The sequence below is a fragment of the Acartia tonsa genome, chromosome 11 (assembly GCF_053477335.1).
Source record: "Acartia tonsa isolate MP-2025a chromosome 11, ASM5347733v1, whole genome shotgun sequence".
NCBI classification, from domain to species: domain Eukaryota; kingdom Metazoa; phylum Arthropoda; class Copepoda; order Calanoida; family Acartiidae; genus Acartia; species Acartia tonsa.
This window is the reverse complement of record NC_137270.1, coordinates 4,746,201-4,768,577: the sequence shown is the minus strand read 5'-3', so window position 1 is coordinate 4,768,577 and position 22,377 is coordinate 4,746,201. Positions and strand designations below refer to the sequence as shown.

The window sequence follows — 22,377 nt, the reverse complement described above, 5'->3', positions numbered from 1 at the left end:
CTTAATGAGACAAACAACGACACACAGTTAGTAATACACAAAGGGCGTAGTTGGATGCTTTTAAAAAGAGGGTTCAAGAAATCCATATATAACTACATAGATGTTGAATCAGATTTTCATATCCTTTTTCATAAAGTAGTAAGCTTTTTTTGTCTGTAGCGAATGATGTCGCTAAACCGATATGGTTCTCCTTTAGAGTGCAGCTTCTTTTATGTACCAGGTTTTAGGCTTTTTATAACACAAAAGAGCGTTGTATGTTTTTAAGCTATTTTTTGCTGTTTCATATCCCTTCGAATATCCCTAGAAGCTAGGGCCGCAACCGCTAGTACTTTGATAAAGTGATACTACCCAGCTGGCTAAACTAACGATACTCCCCATCAACAACCTTTGCCCAATTCCTTCCCTCCTAATGGATGAACGAACTGACCAATAATTGCAAAAATATTTGCAAATTTATAAGACGACAATTTTTCCCTTCTTTTTTTTCACATATTCTATATATATTATGAAAACATGTTATTTTTCCTAAATTTAGTGCTTTGGAATATTTTATAAGGTAGTATGATTATTCCCTTGCTTAAAACAGGTGCAACATGTGTTAAAAAAAATTTAAGATGATTTAAAAAGGGGGATTCCTGGTAAAGATTTGTCACTTTAGGTGCATATTATACTAAGCTAGTAGTTCCGCCCTGAGTTATCTAGGGACTCCGCATTCGAAGGGGAAAGGATGGTCAGAAAAATAGCATAAAATCCCAATACTTTTATCTAAAAAATATGTAGAATAGCCTTAAACCATCACGGGACCTATATAAAGTATCCCAAAGTGTAGATCCAAATCTTACGCTTCAGACAGAAAAACCTAAATACTTTTTATAATAGAATTGTCTTAAAGTTAAAAGAAACAAACTTAACCCTGTTATAGCAGTCTTGATGAGGGGAAAACCACAATTCAAAAAGCTAAACCTCCTCTTTACAATATCTTTGACAATAAGCACCACCCCCCCTAACTCTCTATCTACCTAATTACGCATTCCTTTTTTTTTGTTAGTTAACATTTCTTTTGATGTCAAAGGACTTTTAACTAAAGTATGAATTGTGTAGGGATATTTATTCTGAAGAACTAAATATTTTATAATATAAAACAATAGTGTGGTTTGGGATAGTAATAGATTAATAACCATAGAAGGCTAATCGGACACAATGCACCGGAGACTATAGTAAGATTTTTTTAGATTTAGTTCTATTATATGATTTAATAAAGTTATTTGGGAGGCAAAATTTATGGACGATATACTTTGCCCAAACAAACTTTACCTTAAAAATTTTTAGCTAACTTAAGGATCAAATGAAAAATGATCTATAATGTCTACATTTTTAGCTGAAAATATGGGTGAATGATCCTACACTGCGCTCCTATTGGTCATTGGTTATCTAGACTTTTTATGTCAATTGCAGTAGAAAGCCTGCTTAATGGCAGGGGGGTTCTAGCCTGGGTCAAACTGTGTCATACTAGAGAGGATAAAAAAATACCATCTAATTCTACGCTTTACATAATTTTAAATACCATATGTTAGTGGGTGGAATGCTCGGAACATAAACAGGCACCGTTTTGTACCTTAGTTACACTTGCTTTTCCTTAGAGATTTTCATAATTTCAATTTGAACTTACCTAAAGAATGAAATACAATGTGTTATTATAGGAGAAAAAAGTTGGTTGAAAAAATAAAACAAATTTCTCCCCATTAAAATTCTATTTTATATTTGTTTTTTCTTTAGGCTAAGTCAGGTTATATTTGGAAAAGGGTATTTCCTCAGCGTTATATTATCGCAGGTATGTGGCCGCAGGTTTAGGGCCCCCTGCAGCAAAGACGTCCAAGGGGAGGGGGGGTGAAAAGGGGATTAGCTTCCACCAAACGAATTTGGTGGTGCCGTAGGGACCCCCAAAATTTTTTCTCATATAAAATTTACGTGCCGTAGGCAACCCTTAACCATTTAAGAGGGGGTATTTACTCAAAAAAAAAAAAACAATTTTGGCGGGTATATACCCCCCCCAAAAAAAAAAAAAATCCCTAACAAAAAAAATTTTTGCGAGCTTCGCGCGCATTTTTAATACAAAATATTTCATAAAATTCAAATTAGCACCCCCCCCCCCCCCAAAAAAAAAAATAAAAGCTTGGACGCCCCTGCCCTGCAGGAGTCAAGTTCTGTGTTTTGTTAGGCACTTTAAGGGCAATCATAAATTTTTAATATTTCATATAATTTCCAACTTTTTTATGTCTAAATTGTCTCTTTCTCTGTAATAGCATTTAAACAAATTATGTACATAATTGCAAAATAAAATGCATAGAAGATATGATATTTTCTATTTATCAAGTCGGTTTTTTGTAATTTGGCTCTAGGAAAGCAAAAAGGGAGGTTTGGAATCGACCAATCAAGTAAAAGCACACAAAACAGTGTTGTAAACCAACTATTAATTCAACACTTATAATTCAACGTACTATACAATAAGAACTTATGATCTCTAAAACTTCTGGATCTATGGACCTCAGGGATTTCAATAGATGTAACAATAAATAATAAATTAATAATAATAATAAATAAAATTATTCATAGATTAGAGTAAAACACTAGAGGGAGAAAGTGTAAAATAACTGTATATTCCCATCGCAACCGCCTTGTGCAACCTTTTTATTGGGTCATTAAAATTCAACCAATGGTGTCGCCTATATTAACACAGCCAAGTAGCAGAAAATAATTTAGAAGCAGACGAATAGATGGCTTTGAAAAAGGAAGGGAGGTAGTTGTTTGTATATACATCTATACTATAGATCTGTTATTCATAGAAAAGTGTGGATGCTATGTTAAATTATTCTAAATATGAAGTATTCAGGCCAACGAATGAGATAATGTGATTATCCAAGTTTGGTTAACAGCATACTTTACAGTCCAATTATCCATCCCTCCCAGATAAAAACCTACACTTAGCAGGATTTAGGCCATTTTCAACGAGCATAAGCCAAAGAAAAAAAAGAAAAAAACGACATGATCCACACTACAAAAAAAATCATTTTTATTTTAACTTTATGATTTTTATAAAAATGAACTTAATCGTCTTTGTTAAAACTCTCTTAAATCCAGGGATCATAAAGAATAGGAAATTGGACGATAAATTGATGTGGAACCCAATGATTATAGGCAAAACTACCTCTTCTGTAGATTAAAATAATTTGTTGAAATTTTTAAACAACTATTTTGGAACTAAAAATTAAAATTATATATAAGAACTCAACGTTTTATTTTAGCTAAAGTGGTCGTGCAAATTTGGGTACCAGTTTATTTTTTAGTCCAATGTCCCCTCCCTCCCTGCATAAACCCGACTATGTAGCGTTATGTTATACATGTTGTTATATTACTGCAGGTAAGGGGAGTACAATAGACTGTAAATTACACTGGTACCCAAAGTTTTTATAAACACGATTTCTACCAATAGCTTTAACACTTTGGGTACTTTCATTAAATCTTAAAGAAGTTGTACAAATGTTAAGCGTGAAACTTTTCCACCAATGATTTTAATCTACAGAAGGGTCTTTGTCATATATCATTATTAAGGATTTATATCAATTTATCCTCAATTGTCTTATCCCTTAAGATCCCTGTACTGCTGTCTTGTAAATTCTGGTCCTTTCAAAGGTTCACCAAAAAAATTATACGAATTTATTTTCTTGTATTCATTCGAATCCGGTGGATAGGAACCGGTTCTCATCCATACGAAAAAACTATGTCTAGCATCGTATTATATCCAGTTTTCTACGAATATAGAAATGTAAAATCATAAGTTTTTTAAGCCCCGAGGTGCCGAGGGCACCGGCTAAAAAAACTGGTTTTAATCTTATAATTGTACACTCTATATCCGCGGAAAGCCGTTTATAATACGATACGAAAAATAACTATTACATTTAATGTTGCGGCCATTTTGATAAATTTAAGCAGTCTAATAAATCATTATCTCGGCGGGTTCTGCCTGAACTTTTCTGACCAAACATCCAGGGTATTGGGTTAAGTAACGCCCAACAGACAATCAACTCTTTGATTGCACGACCTTTGTCTGGAATTCCTAACTGTGCTTGGTAATGAGTTGTGCCAAGTTGTTTTGGGCCAAGGCATCCCCCCTGCCCAAATTATTGATGTTGCGCACCAATACAAAGATATTAATTTTTGCTTTTGTAAATATAATATATATATGCACAAGTGTAAAAACATCATGTTTTATTTTGGTAATAAAGTATATGTGAAAAAAAAGTTTAAGCGAGAAAAAGATTGTATTTCTTAAAACAGCGATATTTTTAAAAATTTTATAAGTACATAATTTTACTTAAAAATTAACAATAATTATTATTGTTCAGTCAATTTATGAAACTATTTTGTTGAATAAAAAAATTTAATTTTTATTTATAATAATTTTATCCCTTTCTTAAGAACATCGCACAGATTTTTTAGATACAAAGTTACTCTACAATTTAGATTCCAGTAAAGCCACCAATTCGGTTAATTTACATTGGATAATACGAAAAAATCATGTATCGTAGATAAATTTCAATTTAAAATTAAATAAAGATTAATGGTTTGATCCCTATTTTGTTAGCCCGGGCCTTCGGGATCTATGAGATGCTTCACAGTAAAGTAAAACCATTGAGGTTAAATAGATTTCAAGCTACACACACTTACTAGACATCCTGTTACTTTTATATAATAATATATATATGTACATTTAATTGATGCGCATTGAACGTTACCATCCTTGGTTTCATTCATTTGTTTTTCTTTCAGAAAAGTAAAAATTATGAGAATCTTCATTTTATGTTTTAAGTCATTAACACAAGTACAAAGCAAAGATTTTTACAATTTAGTTTGGTTCTTAATAGGGTTGGGCCGGATATCAGGTTTTGCCGGATATCCGGCCATTTTCAATATCCAGCCGGATACCGGATATTAAAACTATCCGGTTACTGGATATCCGGCTGATTTTTGACGCCGGATATCCGGCCGGGTATCCGGTAATTTGCCATATATCGAAGGTTGGCCAGATATCCGGCCAGAACCGGATATCCGGTATACGGCCAAAAAAGTATCCGGCCCAACCCTAGTTCTTATGTCAATCCGTAACAAAAAGCTCCAGTTCGCTAGTTAGGCATGTTAGAATTGTTAATCGATTGTTAGCTATCCTGAAGATTTTTTATAGATATTTTGACATCTTTTTTACGTAGTCCTCTTTTGATATTCTGCTAGTGGCTGTATTTAAGACTCAAGATTGAGGAATTGGGCAGTAATAGTTATTTCTCGCATCGTATTATAAACGGCCTTCCGCGGATATAGAATGTACAATCTTATGATTGTACATTTTTATATTCGTAAAAAGCTGGATATAATACGATGCTAGACATAGTTTTTTCGTATGAATGAGAACCGGTTCCTATCCACCAGATTCGAATGAATACGAGAAAATAGTTTAAAATGATACCAAAGTTAAAAGCTAAGATTAAAAAGCCTAAACCATCTCGGGACCTATATGAAGCCTCCCTAAAAAGGAGAACTCAATCAATTTAGTATCTATTGAAATCTTAAGCTTCAGAAGAAAAACTTTAGTACTTTATACAATAGGATGTAAGACGAAGCCCAATCTGTCCCACTTTTGAGCAAGACGATTCCCTTTTCTCCCATCTCTTTTGAAGAGATTTTCTTCCCCCCCCCCTTCCCTTTTTCTCTTTCCTTTATATGACGTCATATAGGAATCGTCTTGCTCAAAAGTAGGACAGATTGGGCTTCGTCGGATGTAACATTGATTTCTATAAATTAGGCATCACGGAATAAAATGTTTTCTCGTATTCATTCGAATCCGGTGGATAGAAACCGGTTCTCATCCATACCTAAAAACTATGTCTAGCATCGTTTTATATCCAGCTTTCTACGAATATAAAACTGTACAATAATAAGATTAAAAACCAGTTTTTTTATCCCGTGCCTTCGGCACCTCGGGGCTAAAAAACTGGTTTTAATCTTATAATTGTACATTCTATATCCGCGGAAAGCCTTCGGCACCTCGGGGCTAAAAACCTGGTTTTAATCTTATAATTGTACATTCTATATCCGCGGAAAGCCGTTTATAATACGATAAAAGAAATAACCATTCTTGTCCGTCTGATTTGTTGTTAGATGTTGTAATCTGTAAGGTATATTTGCTAAGAAGTTTGAAAGTATTGTTTTTTTTTGTTTATTTACTAATTTTAAATACAACACAAACTCAAGTCGAAAATGGCATTATAAGTTATTTACTAAGTATATTTGCGATTACTTTTATTTTATAGATTCTTCCAATTTTTAACATTTACAAAACAGCCTGCTTTATTGCTTCAAGTTCCATGTCAGATCTATATAGGAAATAAATGTCTATAAATGAGCTCAAGTTTTCCAAGGAATAAATGTTTAAAACTCATAGTGCTCCAAAAATCCTTAATAAACTCTCATTGGCCTAAACGATGAGACCCATTATTTTACTTTATTAAAAATAAATTCATTTTTTTCATTTCATGTTGCTATTAACATTATATTGAAGTATTTAATTTCTAATCATAAAAAAAGAAAATTTAAATTTTTAATATAGTAAATTTAAGAAAACTCTGTTTTAAATGAATTCGATTGTGGCGACACTTTTGTGTGTTCAAGTATTAAAACTAAAATTTGAAACATATCAACCCTTTGGTGATGGTAATGTGAAAAAAAAATCTAATTGAAAAAATCTTTCTAAAATCATTTAAATTATTAAATTTTTACTTCTGTTTTTAGATATTTATGGCGGGGGAGGAAAATTGATTTATTGAGAAATAGATATGTACTCATAGAAAACTAGCCAATAGTGAGATAGTTATATCGAGCCAACTCTAGTTAATTGATATATGTAGCTGTCAAAAACCTTGAGTATCTGTTAAAAAAAACATTTGTAGATAGTAAATACAAAGACAAACCAAAACCTACTAACTTGACGAATAGCCATTAAATTAGAACTGCCAAAGTTACACTTTTAGCTGTACTACTAAAAAATGGGATGAGCTTTTAAAATTTTAGGTGATGAATATTTTCAATTAACTTTTTATTTCGACCCCATTTAGAAGTGTATAAGTAAAAACCAAGAACAATAATGTCCCTATGTGGCGCAACAATATCAAGCTAACGAAATTTGGATGAATATGCTTATTGTACCTACCAATCAAATTTTAATAGAAGCCACCAATGTTTTTAAGTTAAGGAAATGAGATAATGTGCTTTTTAAACTTTGGGTGATGCTGTACGTATTGGTGCAAAAATGGGGACAAATTTCAAATTGTTTTGGCGTGTGACGTCATACCCCCATCTCTTTTCTAGGGGGTTTCTTTCCTCCTTCCCTTTTCTTTCCCCTCACTTGTGACGTAAATAAACAGCCCCGTCAAATCAATTTAAAAATTGTCCCCATTTTTTGCACCAATACGTACAGCATCCTTTGGGTACGACTTAACAGGGATCTAAAGGGAATGGACAATAGCTATAAATTGATGTACATTCCAAATTCTCTCTTCTGTAGACTACAATTAGTGGGTGAAACGTTCAGTCACTCAACTTATAAAAGCAACCGTTCTAAATTAAAGTCCCCAAAGTTGTTAAGCCAACTTATAAGAAAATGATATTATTTACACTTTGGAGACTAGTGTAATAAACAGTAAACATCCCATTGTCCTCTTTATTCTTGATGACTTAAAGACCAACATGATCCATAGCTGGAGTAGCTTTGCTGCCGCTAAACTAGGTCTAAAGTTCCAATAATTGTCACGTACTTACACTAAGGTCATACAAATTAACCCCGCTCCTTGGTTACAGAAACCTTGTAGACCGTGAACGTACGTAAGTTTTATAACTAGGGGCACTTGAGGTTAGGGAGGGGGGGGGGGATTTTCCTTAAAACAGTTAAAAACCTTCCAATCACCTATATTGTAAAGAAGAACCATTTTGGTTCACAAGGATCCTTCGGCACAGACAGATAGAAATCCTATTATTTGCATACAAAAATTTTAGAAGAAGTACCTTGTAAACGTATTTCTAAACCTCGATAATTTCAATTTATACAAATATCTGCTGTACAATATCATATCCATGATTGGCCTATGACTCGCTCCTTAAAACTGGCAGGGACGTGTATTCAGATAAAAAATATTAGCAGGAATCTAAAGGGATAAGGCAATTGCCAATGATTTGATGTACTCCCCAATGATGATACACAAAATTAAACTCATTTAAACTTTGGTCTCTCATTTAAATGATCTAACCAATCAAAATCCTATGAAAGTCTCCAAAGTTGTTGTAAGCAAACGAATAAAAAACCATATTTTAAAACTTTTAGGACTAGTGTAATAAATAACAGAATTTTCGTTTTTCTCCCCTGCTATATAGTGTTTATATAGATAAGATATATCGAAAACGGTAGAAATGATTCAACCGCCAATTCCTTTTGATAAACTTTTCTTTCTACGTAAATTACTTTTATTTTTATCATTGTTGCTGCACGATTTATCATCGTAATTGTCCTTGTTGTGACACAAAGCGAGCAAAAAAATAGACAGACAATCAGACAACATGTCATGTTCTTATTAAACTTTACATGAAATATGATTTACTTTACATGTCTTGTTAGAAGCAAAGCTTTTCAATAGTTTTTGTGTTTGTATGTACGTCCGATAGTTTTTTTTATACCGGATAGCTCTGATCGTAAGTTTAACCCGTGTTTGAATCGTGCTATCAATGTTATGCCTTGTATGAGGGTGGGGGGGGGGGGGGGGGAAATAAGATTTTTTAGTAGGGAAGTATCTCTATATTGCAAGATTTTCTGTCCGTAATTTGCTTTTCTCGGCTGATACCTAAGATAGACTGCTGAGGTGGATTCTCAAAAAAAATTGTCCCACTAATCTCTTAGTGGGGCAAAAATGTTTTCGTGAAAAATCCTCCAAAATCACAAAAAAAATCTACAAAAATTAAATAAAATCTTATGTTCATAACCCTTCTATGATTTTTTTTTGTAGATTTTGAATGTGATTTTGATGGATTTATCACGAAAACAATTTTGCCCCACTATGCGATTAGTGAGGCAAACTTTTTTTAAGAATCCACCTCTGAATTTATTGGTGACAATATATGTTAACAATTTAATTAGTCTGTCAGTCTGTTGATGATACTACAAAGACACACATATATTTTAGAAGGTTTCGTGATTCTAAATGCATCTGGTCTTTTTATTTTTTAATTACTGAACAACTGCTCTATAACTCTATCCGTCTGTTTATCCATCTATGATCTCTTTTTCATCCTTGTTTACAAGATGCTTGGCCATAGTAGAGAGGCATAACTATGGAATCGATTATAATGTTCGTTAATCCCCTTGTCTGATTTGATAAGCCTTGGATGTTGTCATTCTAGCTTTCATGGTTTTTTAAACTGGTAAATTTGTTACATACCGTTTATGCAAAAAAACGATGTCTGTATGTCTGATTGTCTGTTTGTTTGTTTGTCTGTCTGTCTGTCTGTCTGTCTGTCTGTCTGTCTGTCTGTCTGTCTGTCTGTCTGTCTGTCTGTCTGTCTGTCTGTCTGTCTGTCTGTCTGTCTGTCTGTCTGTCTGTCTGTTTGTTTGTTTGTTTGTCTGTCTGTATGTTTGTAGGAAGGGATCTCGCTAACCGCTGAACCGATCGGGTTCTCCTTTACAGAGTAGCTTCTCATAGGTCCCGGAAAGGTTCATAGAGGCTAGAGGCGAGGCCGCTAGTCTAAAATTCAAAGTAGAACAATATCTGTCTCTCCGTCTGATACTTACGATCTTGGTAATTTCTGAACTGATTGGGCTCTACTCTTCGGGAAATTAAAGCTACTAGTCCTTTGGTGGGCTATTTTTTTTATATATAACTAGCTGTTGCGCCTCTAGCATCTAGGGGCTTTATATTCGAAGGGATATAGAAGGACAGAAAATAGCCTAAAACCATACCCAGAGTTATTTGTAAACATAGCATGGCCTAAAATCATCACAAGGTCTATCAGAATCTTCACTGTAAAGGAGAACCATATAGGTTTAGCGATTAGCGAGATCCTTTGCTACAGACAAAAAAGAACACGTTTAATTCAGCGCAAGATAACGTCAAGCTACCATTTAAAATGGAACAAGTTGTGCCATCAGAGAGAAACATTAATTAGATGAATTTTAGATAAAATCTCTAGAGCTTAAAGAACGATTCTATATTCACAGTCAGTTGTAATATGTAATATTCATGTTTTTAAACGGCTTAAATAAATACTCAACAATTGTCATAGAAGCTTCACATTAATCCAGAGCTGGATCTTTAAATCAATTTTAATGTTGAGCCAGATCGGGGTGAGCCGTATTTCATAAAATGCTGTGCTCTCATTGGTTGAAAGTTGACTCACCCCGATCTAGCTCACCACTAAAATGATTTAAAGATCCAGCTCAGACATATAAACTTACTGTTCCTTTAATAGTTTTGAAAACCAAGTGACAAACAAAGAATGTTGATTGAATTCATTGTAGATAAACAAGGATGATAACATCCATAAAAGCGAAGCTCTAAAATCAGACGGTTAGACAAACGAACATTAACCTTTGAAGATTGTCAAATAAGCAGAATATTAGTTTTAGGTATAAATGAATTTGTATAAATAAAACTGTTGCTAAATGTTTAGCTATAGATTATTGTGCTTCGCCAAATTCTTGTACCTTATTGCCCTTGGAATCTTTGTTCCAAAAAGCAGATTAATAGGAAAATTTTAAAAAAAATATAATCAAAAAAGTAAAAAATCTTCATGTTTTAAACAATAATCAACGATTCTCACATGCCTAAATTAACGAATGTTGCTATCCGTTACTAAAGTACGTACGAAATGACCCTAATTATAGAAAAGCTTCGCTTATAAAAAGCACATAGATTTGTTTAATAAGAAATATAAAAATTAAGCAATACAAATAATGTGTATAATAATTTTTCACTTTGAAAGTAGCGAATCTTCTTTACAAGCAGGATTAAGACAATAGGCAAAAAATTTATGTACATATCCCCATTAATGCTAAACAAAATTGCCCCATTGAGGATTTTTTGAAAACTCTGCTTTTTATATTTGAAATAGTATAGGATATCTTCAGAAGACCTTTCTCTGTCCCACAAATTAGAGTAGATAAAAGAGTTAAATCAGTTATCGGCGGAAACGGAAATGGGGGCGTGTGGGGGCTCCTTTTGGCCCCCCTGTGGTGATAGCCAATGATACAGGGATAGTATAATGGGAATGAGGTTGCTCCCCACAAAAAAAATAGTTTTGGGAATTTTGGGAATAGTCCCTTTCGTAACATCGCCCCATAAAGGGTGATTCGTCGTATTTTTAAAATGGCTTTTTATATGTTATTTTAGGTTGCGTTAGGTTATATTGGGTTAGGTAATTGGCCCCGCAGGGTTAGAGTTTCCTTATAAAGCAAAGTCTATTCGGCATAGCATTGAGCGCTGCATTAAGGGTATATATTTAACGTTCGGACAGAAAGACATCGTTTTTCTTTTTTTATCATAATTAAATTTTAAAAAGTTAAAGACTAAAAGATAAAGAATGTTTATGTAAAAGGTTAGAAAAAATTAGATACTATTGTAGTAAATATAAATGCTATGTCGTATGCATTATCTTACTGAACAATATAGCATAACTGGTTGAAATAGAACTCAAGACAAGGGTTGTGCTATCAAAGGGTTCATTATTTTGTTGTATCTCTGAACCAAGTAAAATTCATGATTATGCGTCTTGCAGACAACCAACCCTTTGATTACACAACCCTAGTTTGTAAGTCCTTACTGTGCATTGACAGAAGTTGCTGCTGCTTTGAGATTCGAACCCGTGACCTTGTAAAAAAAAATTAAAAGGGGAAAAAGTGGGATAATTTTCCGTTTATCTGAATTAGATTATGTTTTTTAATGAGACTGCCGTATCGTTTTTTTGCAGTTAAGGTTAGAGGCAAACTAGTTTTTTTCATTTCCATTGAGTGGTCCCTATTAAAATATTTAAACATTCCTTTTCCTTTTAGGTCCCTTAAAAGGAGAACAAAAATTGCAAAATAAAGAAATTAAATGGATCAAATCGTGAGTCGAGTCTTTATTAGTATTATTAAAAGCGAAGCTTTTCTATAATTAGGGTCTGTCCGTACGTCCGTCCGTCCGTCCGTCCGTACGTCTGAAACAGATAGCTTTTTTCGTTAATTTAGGCATGTTAGAATTGTCCTATCGATTTCAAACTTTGCATGGTGATTCCTGTAGTAGTTAGGTATGATTTAGAAAGCGTAGCAACTCTATAATCATTGCCAGAATGTCCGTACGTCCATTTTAAACATATTGATTTTTCATAATCAAGTCCTAAAAATGTAAGTATGTCCATAAACATTATCATGTATCAAGCAGTTTTTCAACAAATTTACTCACAATTTTGCTTTGACTCTTATTCATTTATATTCTGATTATTCAGTTCTGACACTATACAAGTGTTAATGTCCGTGTGTCCTATCGTTTCAGAGCTTCGCTTTTATAAATGTTGTCATCCTTGTCTTTTTTTATACTTATATTTATCCCCTTGGGTGTAGCTCTAACCACAAACCTTTCTTATATTAGTGTTAGCATTCAGAGAGGGGACAATGGGCTGTTTATTACACTAGTTCCTAAAGATCATAATAAAGTTTTCTCATTCGTTGGCTTATGAACTATGGGGACGATAAATTTTTATTGATTGGTTTATTAAGTTGAGTGTTCGAACGTTTCAACCTTTAATTATACGCTTTAAAAGGGGTAACTTTTGCTATCATTATTGGGGATGTACATTAATTTATAGCCATTGTCTTATCCCTTTGAATCCCTGGTTACTAACACACATCTAATTGGTCGATGACAAATTAATGCCCCGCTGTATCACGGGATAGGGTCGTGATTTTTTATTGTATCACTCTCACTTTTTCATTCTCAATTTTGGCGCTTTTGTTTAATTGCAACATTTATTCCTAACGATTAAAAAATTTTCTTTTTGGCAATAATTACATACCTGTGCATATATTTTATAAGATATATCTGTTTATTAGTTAATAAACCCGCTTACTCAATGTATATAGGACATGACATCATTAATAATATGAATTTTGTAATTAAAGATAAACGACGACTTTTCTCTATTTTTATGAGTTCTATTAATTATCTATGCCCTTACATAATTTTTAAAAAAGATTGTCGTCTTTTACTTCATTTATTATTAAATGTGAACCTTTTGTATAATTAATGTCTGTCCGTCCGTCCGTTCGAAACGATTAGCTCTTATAATTAATTTAGACATGTTAAAATTGTCCTAACGATTTCAAACTTGCATGGTAATTCCTATAACAGTTTGGTACAATTTTGAAAACGTAGCCACTACCAGAATGTCCAGACGTCCAATTAAAACATGTTGATTTTTAACTTTTTAACTATACATGTTTGAATGATAAAATTATCCGATTTATCTGAAAAAAGTATTATGCTATATAGCGAAGTTTCTCTAAAAATGCAAGTATATCCTTAAACATTATCTTGTATTTAAAAAGTTTTTTTCAACAAATTTACTTTTAATTTTGTTTTGACATATATACATTTATATTCTGATTATTCGGTAATTCCACTCTACAAGTGAATTTTCGTTTGACCTACTGTTTCAGAGCTTCGCTTTTATGGATGTTGTCATCCTTGTATATGTATAGTGCAAAAGACATAAATAGATTTTGTAATAAGTTTCGTGTTTATAAATTTTTTTATTAACGTTCTAGCTGTTTCCCATTTAAATTGCTTAAGATATCAAAGAGCTTTGTTACTATTAATGTTTAAAATTAAAAAAAAAATTTATTAGATAGTAAATATTTTTAAAAAGTATATGCTAAAACAACGAAAAAGGCAATATGAATTAAAATTTGAGGCACATTTACTAATATGAAGGATCAGACCGACTAGCATGGTTAATTAAAGAGAAGCTGTGTTCTGTGAGATTTGTGTTAGAAAATCATGCAACCTCTTATAATTATAAAGTACAAAAAATCAAAATAATGAACTCATTTTTATTATCAATAAATTTATTAAATAAATAATACTTAAATAATAACTTAAATAACACGGAAAACGCCTTTGCCGCCTACGTTACATCTCCGTATGCTTTCTCAGGTTACATGACATCTTCTTTTTCTGTAATTCAAACACCTAGCTTCCTCAGACACTTCCGCACTTCATATCTGCTAACCAGAAATGCTGCCGAATACCAACGTCACTAAGATATAAAAATATTTAAAGTTATGGTTAAGTTTGTTTCCGAAAAATGATGTTTCCCGATAAATATTTCCCCTAGGCTAAGATTAAATTGCCAATTTAATTCATGCTTATTTCGCCCCAATGTTAAAATCTCTCAGAACTAGATACCTAAAATTTTAATTTGCTAAATGATTAATGCAGCTTAAGTTTTAGGATTTGAAAATTGTTGAATAAAAGTTTGGAACATTCATGACATTTTTTGGTAATAATTGTTTTCAAAAACGAACATTGGACATTTCAAATTATAGAGTTAACTTGCTATTTTAAATGAACATACGCACTTTCTGGTAATGCTTATAGAGTTGCTACGAATTTTTAATTGTACTTAACCCTTAAAGGATTCATCATGCAAAGTTTGAAATCGAGAGGACAATTATAACATGGATAAATTTACAAAACAGCCGACTATTATGGACGGATGGACGTATGGACGGACCGATGCTAATTATAGAAAAGCTTTGCTTTTAACAAGGATGATTACATGTAATGTAGCAAAGCTGTTAAAAGTAAAAAAACAATTTCAAGTAGGAAAATATTTTATTTTTAGCTTAAAACTTATTTAAGGAAAAGAAGGAAAACAAATCTTTTATGGCGTTACCTACAGACCAATGGACAAAATATATTATATAAAATTGCTCATTGGTAAGCAGAATCCACAATTACCCCAAATTGTCTTTAATAAATAGATTGACGGACAACAGACTGACATACATACAGATGCGTAAAGATAGATATAATATAATTGATGTATATATCAGATTAAGATGACAAATTAGATTCAAACTGTATACCTTGTTATAAATAACATTGAATCGTTCACAGGAATTGTTCGTCACTTAATTTAATTACATTAGAATACAGATTTTCATACCTATCATAACATATCTAATTTCATGTTTAGTAACTGAGCATAACCAATTAGACAAAGTGAGTTAAAGAGTATTTGTGTATTGGCCATAATTAAAACAAAGTAGAGTCAATTAAATAGAAACATATTGAGAGCAAGTCTTAAAAATAAACATTTCAAGTTATAGAGTACCTTTTATACTAAAAAATTAATAAAATATGAATGAAAGCATCCACTGTTAGTGCATAAACGTAAACTATACCAAGAAGTTAATGAGGTAATACATCTCTAATACAAAGTAGCTTGATGTCTGTCTGTCTGTCCGTCCGTCCGTTAAGATCTCGATAACCACTGAACTGATTGGATTCTACTCTGTGCTGTTTTAGGCTGTTTGCTTAGGGGGAAAAATATCCGCCACATTAAAAAAAAAATTTATTTGAAATTAGTGGTTGCACCACCAGAGGTACTTAATTTTTTTTTTAATTACCTCTTGAGCCAAAGCCTCTATAGGCTAGGGGCGATGGCGCTAGAACGACATATGGAATTAAATTTTCACATATGTAAAAATTTGTTAAAAAGTACTTACTGAGGATTCGAGGTCAACGGCCATTGAAATCTGCCTTTCCCCAATAAAAGACTTTACAACTGAAAACAAGTCCAATTTTATCCATTGATTAATTGTTTTTAAAGGCTTTATGTTATTTATATGCTATTTAATTTATTTAATTATTTGTAAAAAATAAAAAAGGTTGTAAATAAAAAAATGTGTTTTGTATATATTAGTTGGTAAAAATGCAAACCTGTAAAGATTTCCGTGTATATAGATGCACTTTTGCCGGGTAAAAAGCAGTAGAAAAGTGGTAGATTTAAATCGTTCAACTAAAAAAAAATATAAGTTATATTATCTGTAAAGTAAAATTAAACAAGAATGTTAACATCCATAAAAGTGAACCTGTAAAATCAGAAGGAAATACAAGCAAGCAATAACACTTGTAGATTGTCAGAACTTAATAAAAACATTAATTTCTAAGTCTAAACGAAATTAAACATAAATTTGTTGCAAATTGTGTAAATATAGGATACAAAAAATTGTTATCAAAATGTTAAAAAATAAGCATGTTTAAATGAACTTTTGGTAACGATTATAGAAATTGGTACGCTTTCTAACTCGTACCTAACAATTATATAATCACCATGCAAAGTTGGAAATTAATAGGACAATTGTAACATGCCTAAATAAACTAAAATGGCTTACCATTACAGACAAAGGAACAGACAGACAGACGGACCAAAATTATAAAAAAAAATTTGTTTTTAAAACAACGTTATCTAGTCTACTAAAGGGACTTTACCAATAAGATTTTAGAGAAGCTTTGATGAAGAAAAGGAAATACTTACTTTGCCTAATATTATGTACAGCTGTACGAAGGGATGTGGGCAACACTAAAAAAAATAAGAATAATACCTTTCGTTCATAGAAAAGCTTCTCGATAATTTTAAATGTTTTCATTTAATTATGTATTGCATAAAAATAAACCTAATCTTAACGATCTCATAAACCTTTTATTCATAATGGAAACTAAAAGTTAGTTTATATCCATAAAGATCAAAAAAATTGTAATATCAAATTGTTAAAGATATTTTTTTGCGGTCCCGGGTGCTTAGGTGGTGGGTGGTGATTTCTAAGGTAAAAGTTAATTCATAGTCATAAAAGAAAAATGAACGGTTTATCAATTCGTTCTGGAGACCCCCATAGAAATAGAAAAGTTGTAAATTAAATAACCTTGAAGGTGCCGTCTGAATAAAATTTAGTATAAAGGGGTAGTTTCAAGAAATGCATTTGAACTTAATTTAGTGAACCGCATATTTTATCCTGGTTAAATGGTTAAACTACATTTATATGGCATATATTTGAAAAAATTTCAATTTTCTACCACATAGTTTTTAAAATATCAAGACTTGAAAATCGTCTTTTTAAATTGCATATATCACAAAAAGACAATTTTCAGGTCTTGATATTTTAAAAACTACGTGGTAGAAAATTGAATTCATTTCAAATATATGCTATTCAAATGTAGTTTACCCCATTAACTAAGAATAAATATGCGGTTTACTAAATTAAGTTCAAATGCATTTCGTGAAACTACCCCTTTAGTATAAAGATTTAAACTATTGAAAGAATTTTGAATTAGGTATTTATGTTTTTGACTGTATTTTTTACATTATAAAAAGACTAGCGGCTAGGCCCCTAGAGGCCTCTAGGGGCACTTGAGGAGGAGAGAGTCGAATTTAATAATTGAATTTTTTATTTTATATTTTACTAGCGGCTTCGCTCCTAGCCTCTAGGTGCTTTGCCCCTCTTAAGAGGTTTGATCAACCTAATTTTTCGTATTTTAGATTTAAAAAGAAAAAGTAAAAAAAAATTTTTATTTGGGGGGGGGGGTATTTTAAATTTTTTAGGGGGGTTGGGGGTGTCCCACCCCCCAAGAAAATAGCTTAAAATCATCACAGGACCAGTAGGTATATTCCCTGAAGAGTAGAGCCCAATCGGTTCAGTGGTTACTGAGATCTTAAGCTTCAGACAGACGGACAGACAGACATCGCTCTACTTTGTATTATAGATAAGAAAAAGTAAAAAAAAATTTTTTTGGGGGGGGCGAACATTTTTTTTTGGGAGGGTTGCCCCGCCCCCCTCATTTTTAATTTTAGTTTAAAAAGTTTTTAAAAAATTTTTTTTTGGAGGGGGGGATTTTTCATTTTTTTTTTTGGGGGGGGGGGGTTCGGGGTGTCCCACCCCCAAAGAAAATAGTTATAAACCTTCCCGGGACCTATGAGAAGCTACCCTGTTAAGGAGAACCCAATCGGTTCAGCGGTTAGCAAGATCCTTCGGTACAAACATACAAACACACAAACACACATACAAACATCCTGTTACTTTATTATAAGGATATAACTGGAAAGATAGACCTTTGTATTAAAAAAACCATTTAAACCATCCCACCTTGTTTTTTTTTGTTTTTTTAGCTTTTTTTTTGAAAACCACTTGATTAAAACCACGTGGTTTTTATTTTGCCATCCCTGCCTCTAGTGGCACTTTAAATGTTTGTTTTTTATTTGAAACATCTAAGTTGAGAAATTATTTGTCTATGTTGCATTCAAGTCTCTACGCAAAAGCTATCTATAATACAAAGTAGAACGATGTCTGTCTGTCCGTCTGAAGCTTAAGTTCTCAGTAACCACTGAACCGATTGGGCTCTGCTCTTCAGGGAATATACCTACTGGTCCTGTGATGGTTTTAAGCTATTTTCTTGGGGGGTAGGACACCCCCAACCCCCCCCCCCAATTTTTTTTTAACTTTTTCTTTTTAAATCTAAAATACGAAAAATTAGGTTGATCAAACCTCTTGGGGCAAAGCCCCTAGAGGCTAAGGGCGAAGCCGCTAGTTTTTATATTTGGGAGGGTGGTGGACCGATGGTACCCTCTCACAAAATAGTTACAAACCTTCCCAGGACGTATGAGAAGCTACCCTGTTTATGAGAACCCGATTGGTTCAGCGGTTAGCAAGATCTATCGGTACAAACAAACAAAAAAATTAACAAACATACTTTTTTTTTTTTTTAAGGATTTACCTATATTTGTTTCCATAGTTGTCGAAGAGCCTTTCCCCCACTATATAAAGGTTTTGAATAAATGAAGCAGCTTTGGGAGTAGTTTTTGTAACCACTTTTTTTCTCTTTTTTTTGTGGCAGCCATTGATAGATCCAATGGCTGCTCTTCTATGTTGGAGCTCATTTTTCACCTGAAAATAACTTTCAAGTTAAAAACATATTAGGATTTCTTTAAAATGTAAAGTAAACCCAGTAACCAAAATCATTGAAATCCCTCTAATATTATTTTCTTCCTACACTTATTCACTTAAAATCATCACGCCAGAAAAAAAAACGTCAGGGATCCATCAGAATTTGTAATGCCGGGTATTTTCTTTAAAATGAATGAAACAAATGAAAATCTATATAATAAATATGTATTTCGTAAATATATCAAAATAATCAGACATTTTAACAGCACCACAATAATAGATATTTATCGCATCGTATTACAGACAGTTTTCCGCGGTTATTAAAATGATAAAGCTAAGATACGGCCCTTCAAGGCTAACAAAACTGGTACAAATGTTATTATTTTTATTTCAATATTTGTGGAAATTGTCTCTACTAAGATGCTATACATGATTTTCCAGTATGACTTAAGAACCGGTTCAATTCCTGTGGATATCAATCGGTTTCAAAGACTAAATTACCTTCTTAATTATTAAATAAATTACAATGTCATTACAGAACAGATATCAAAATAGAGAATAGGAGGCGTTGGTGGTGAGAAGGGATATCCCTCCCCCGTTCCTTATGTTCCAACATAAAATAAGGGTAATAATATCCATAAAAGCAAAGCTCCATAATCAGAAGTTTTATAAAAATAAAATAGCCTTGAGATGTAAAGGAGGACTATATCGGTTCAGCGGTTAGTGAGATCCTTCACTACAGACAAAAAGCTTACTACTTTATATATTAGGATGATTTTAAATTGTATATACATAGAAATACATTATTAGACAAGATAATAAAATCCATATTCAGCACATAAGCAAAAAAATATGATAAATTAGGCTTATAACAATTAAAACATGAAATTATTGAAATTTATTAAGTGCTGTAGTTTTAACCTTTTTAATAGTTGAAGACATTATTGTTCTTTCATAGAATAACATCATTAAATAACAAAAAGGCAAAAAATAAATCTAAAATGCAAGTAATAAAATACTACTCACTTGAGACTTTGAAGTAAATTGCCTATTTTTGACTAGAAATAAAAAATAGATCTATTGAAAAGGTATGGGCTTATTGATAATTATATTTACAAACAAATATAAATTATTTAATTATTATTCTTCTTAATCTTCTTCAGTCTAGTCTATTGCAGATATGTGCTGGACATCTCAGATCAGATGGTTATCTGAAATATTTAAAACATTTATATTATAAATATTATATTGTAACATTTTTTTTGTCTGTTTAACCATTCAAATGCTAGTAACCACTGAACCGATTAAGTTAATATTATAATTTTTGTATTCCTCATTAAACTTTTCATGTTAATTTCTGCTATTAGGCTGTATGTCAATTTTGAACATGTTTAATTCTTGAAACCTTTTAAATCATTTTTTCTTTATAAAAAAATTTAGTTTTTAAAACTTTTTAACCATTGTCTTCTCCTTCGGGTATAGTCCCTTTCGTGGAAACGAACCTTAAGGGGCAATTCTTCGTATTTTTCACAGTAGATTTCCTCATAATTCTAGCCCCTGCAGGGCTAATTGCCTAACCCTTTTGGGGCAATCACCTAACCTAACATAAAATAACCTATAAAAAGCCATAGTAAAAATACGACGAATCGCACCTTAAGGGGCTTTGCCACGAATGGGACCTTTCCCTCTCCTTCTTTTAAGATTATATATAAATAACTAAGCTTCTATGTTAAAAAATAAATAGTACCTGTCCAAAACTACTTTGCGGGAAGAATAATGTTGCATACGATGGACTTCCTTTAGCTATAGCAGCCATTTTCAAGTAATTAACAACATAATCATCTGAAAATAGAAAGGACTATTAAAAAGTATGATAATGTATTGAATGTATTACAGAAATCTTCTACAAATATTAAAATAACAAGGATGACAACATCCATAAAAGCGAAGCACTGAAACGGTAGGACAAACAGACATTAACACTTGTATAGTGTCAGAACTGAATAATCATAATATAAATGTATAAGGGTCAAAGCAAAATTGTAAGTAAATTTGTTGAAAAAGACTATTTGTTTCAGGATAATGTTTATGGACATACTTACATTTTTAGGGCTTGATTTTAGAGTTGCTTCGCTTATTACATTATACTTTGTTGTTCCAGGAATCAATATACTAAAAATCAGATCAATCAGATGATTAGTTCTCATAAAAATTTGTTGTTAAAAAAGTTAAAAAATCAACATGTTTAAAATGGACGTACGGACATTTTGGTAATGATTATAGAGTTGCTACGCTTTCTAAATCGTACCTAGCTACTAAAGGAATTACCATGCAAAATTTGAAATGGATAGGACAATTCTAACATGCCTAAATTAATGGAAAAAGCTATCCGTTACGGACGGACGGATTTACGGACGGACGGACCGACCCTAATTATAGAAAAGCTTCGCTTTTAAAAATTATAACATTAATACCAGTTTAGTTAGCCCGGGAACAATAATTATATACACAATTATTTCTTCGGCATATCAAAATTTTTGATTAAAATTTTTAAACAAGATATAACAAAAGTACAAACCTACCCAAAGTTTTCAAGAAACAAATGAGAAAGTGCGTAAATTATTTAAGCTTATTTGATCCACAACAATTATATAATCTATAATAAATACTTTGACTCTCTGTCTGGAGTTTCGACCTTTTTTTATCTCCTTTTTTAAATCTTAAAACTTTTTTAAAACAAAATTATATAATCTAGATCATTAAATCATGTTAAAGTTTTGAAATTAAAAAAATTCTTTTAACATTTAAACTATCTCGAGTCGTTCATATATTATTTGTTATTGTTATATCAGCTGATTCATTCTATTTACATATTACGTGTAACAAATTTGGAACTCATAAAAATTATTCATTTGATTCACTCTTACACTGCTTTGCTGTTGTTAAAAAAATGAAGAAAGTTTTTATGACGAAAAAAGAATTTATAATAATATGCAAAAATTTAGGAGTAAAATTGACAAGCGTTAAAATGAAAGAATAGTGTTGTTTTAATTATGTCTATTTAAAAAAAGACAAACATATTTTATTTTTCTAACAATAAATAAATTTACTTTTTTTAACAGAAGTATATTCAAAGAAATTAAGTATTCTAGTTTTGAAAAGTTGTCATGGCTGATTTTCATGATAGATTCTTAAAAAGGACTTTTATTAAAAAACATATGTACATACTATTTGTATTTTTAGTAGTAAAGCTAATTTGAAATGTCTGTCTGTCTGTATCTGTAAGATATTTTGGGTATACATGATTT

At 31.9% G+C, this 22,377-nt stretch overlaps 1 protein-coding gene and 2 long non-coding RNA genes across 3 annotated transcripts in view; all 3 read right to left on the bottom strand.

Annotated features, from left to right (window-relative positions):
* The window catches only part of LOC145332071 (uncharacterized), a 93,156-nt gene that overhangs the window by 19,401 nt on the left and 51,378 nt on the right, over positions 1-22,377 (bottom strand). The gene's annotated exons all lie outside the window — the stretch shown is intronic.
* On the bottom strand, positions 14,174-17,592 carry LOC145332202 (uncharacterized). Its single transcript, XR_013884080.1, has 4 exons — positions 16,669-17,592; positions 16,071-16,149; positions 15,857-15,915; positions 14,174-14,382 (listed from the first exon to the last, which is right to left on the bottom strand). It is a non-coding gene; the product is annotated as an uncharacterized LOC145332202 (long non-coding RNA).
* LOC145332090 (uncharacterized) lies at positions 19,279-20,939 on the bottom strand. Its single transcript, XR_013884023.1, has 3 exons — positions 20,817-20,939; positions 20,186-20,280; positions 19,279-19,990 (listed from the first exon to the last, which is right to left on the bottom strand). It is a non-coding gene; the product is annotated as an uncharacterized LOC145332090 (long non-coding RNA).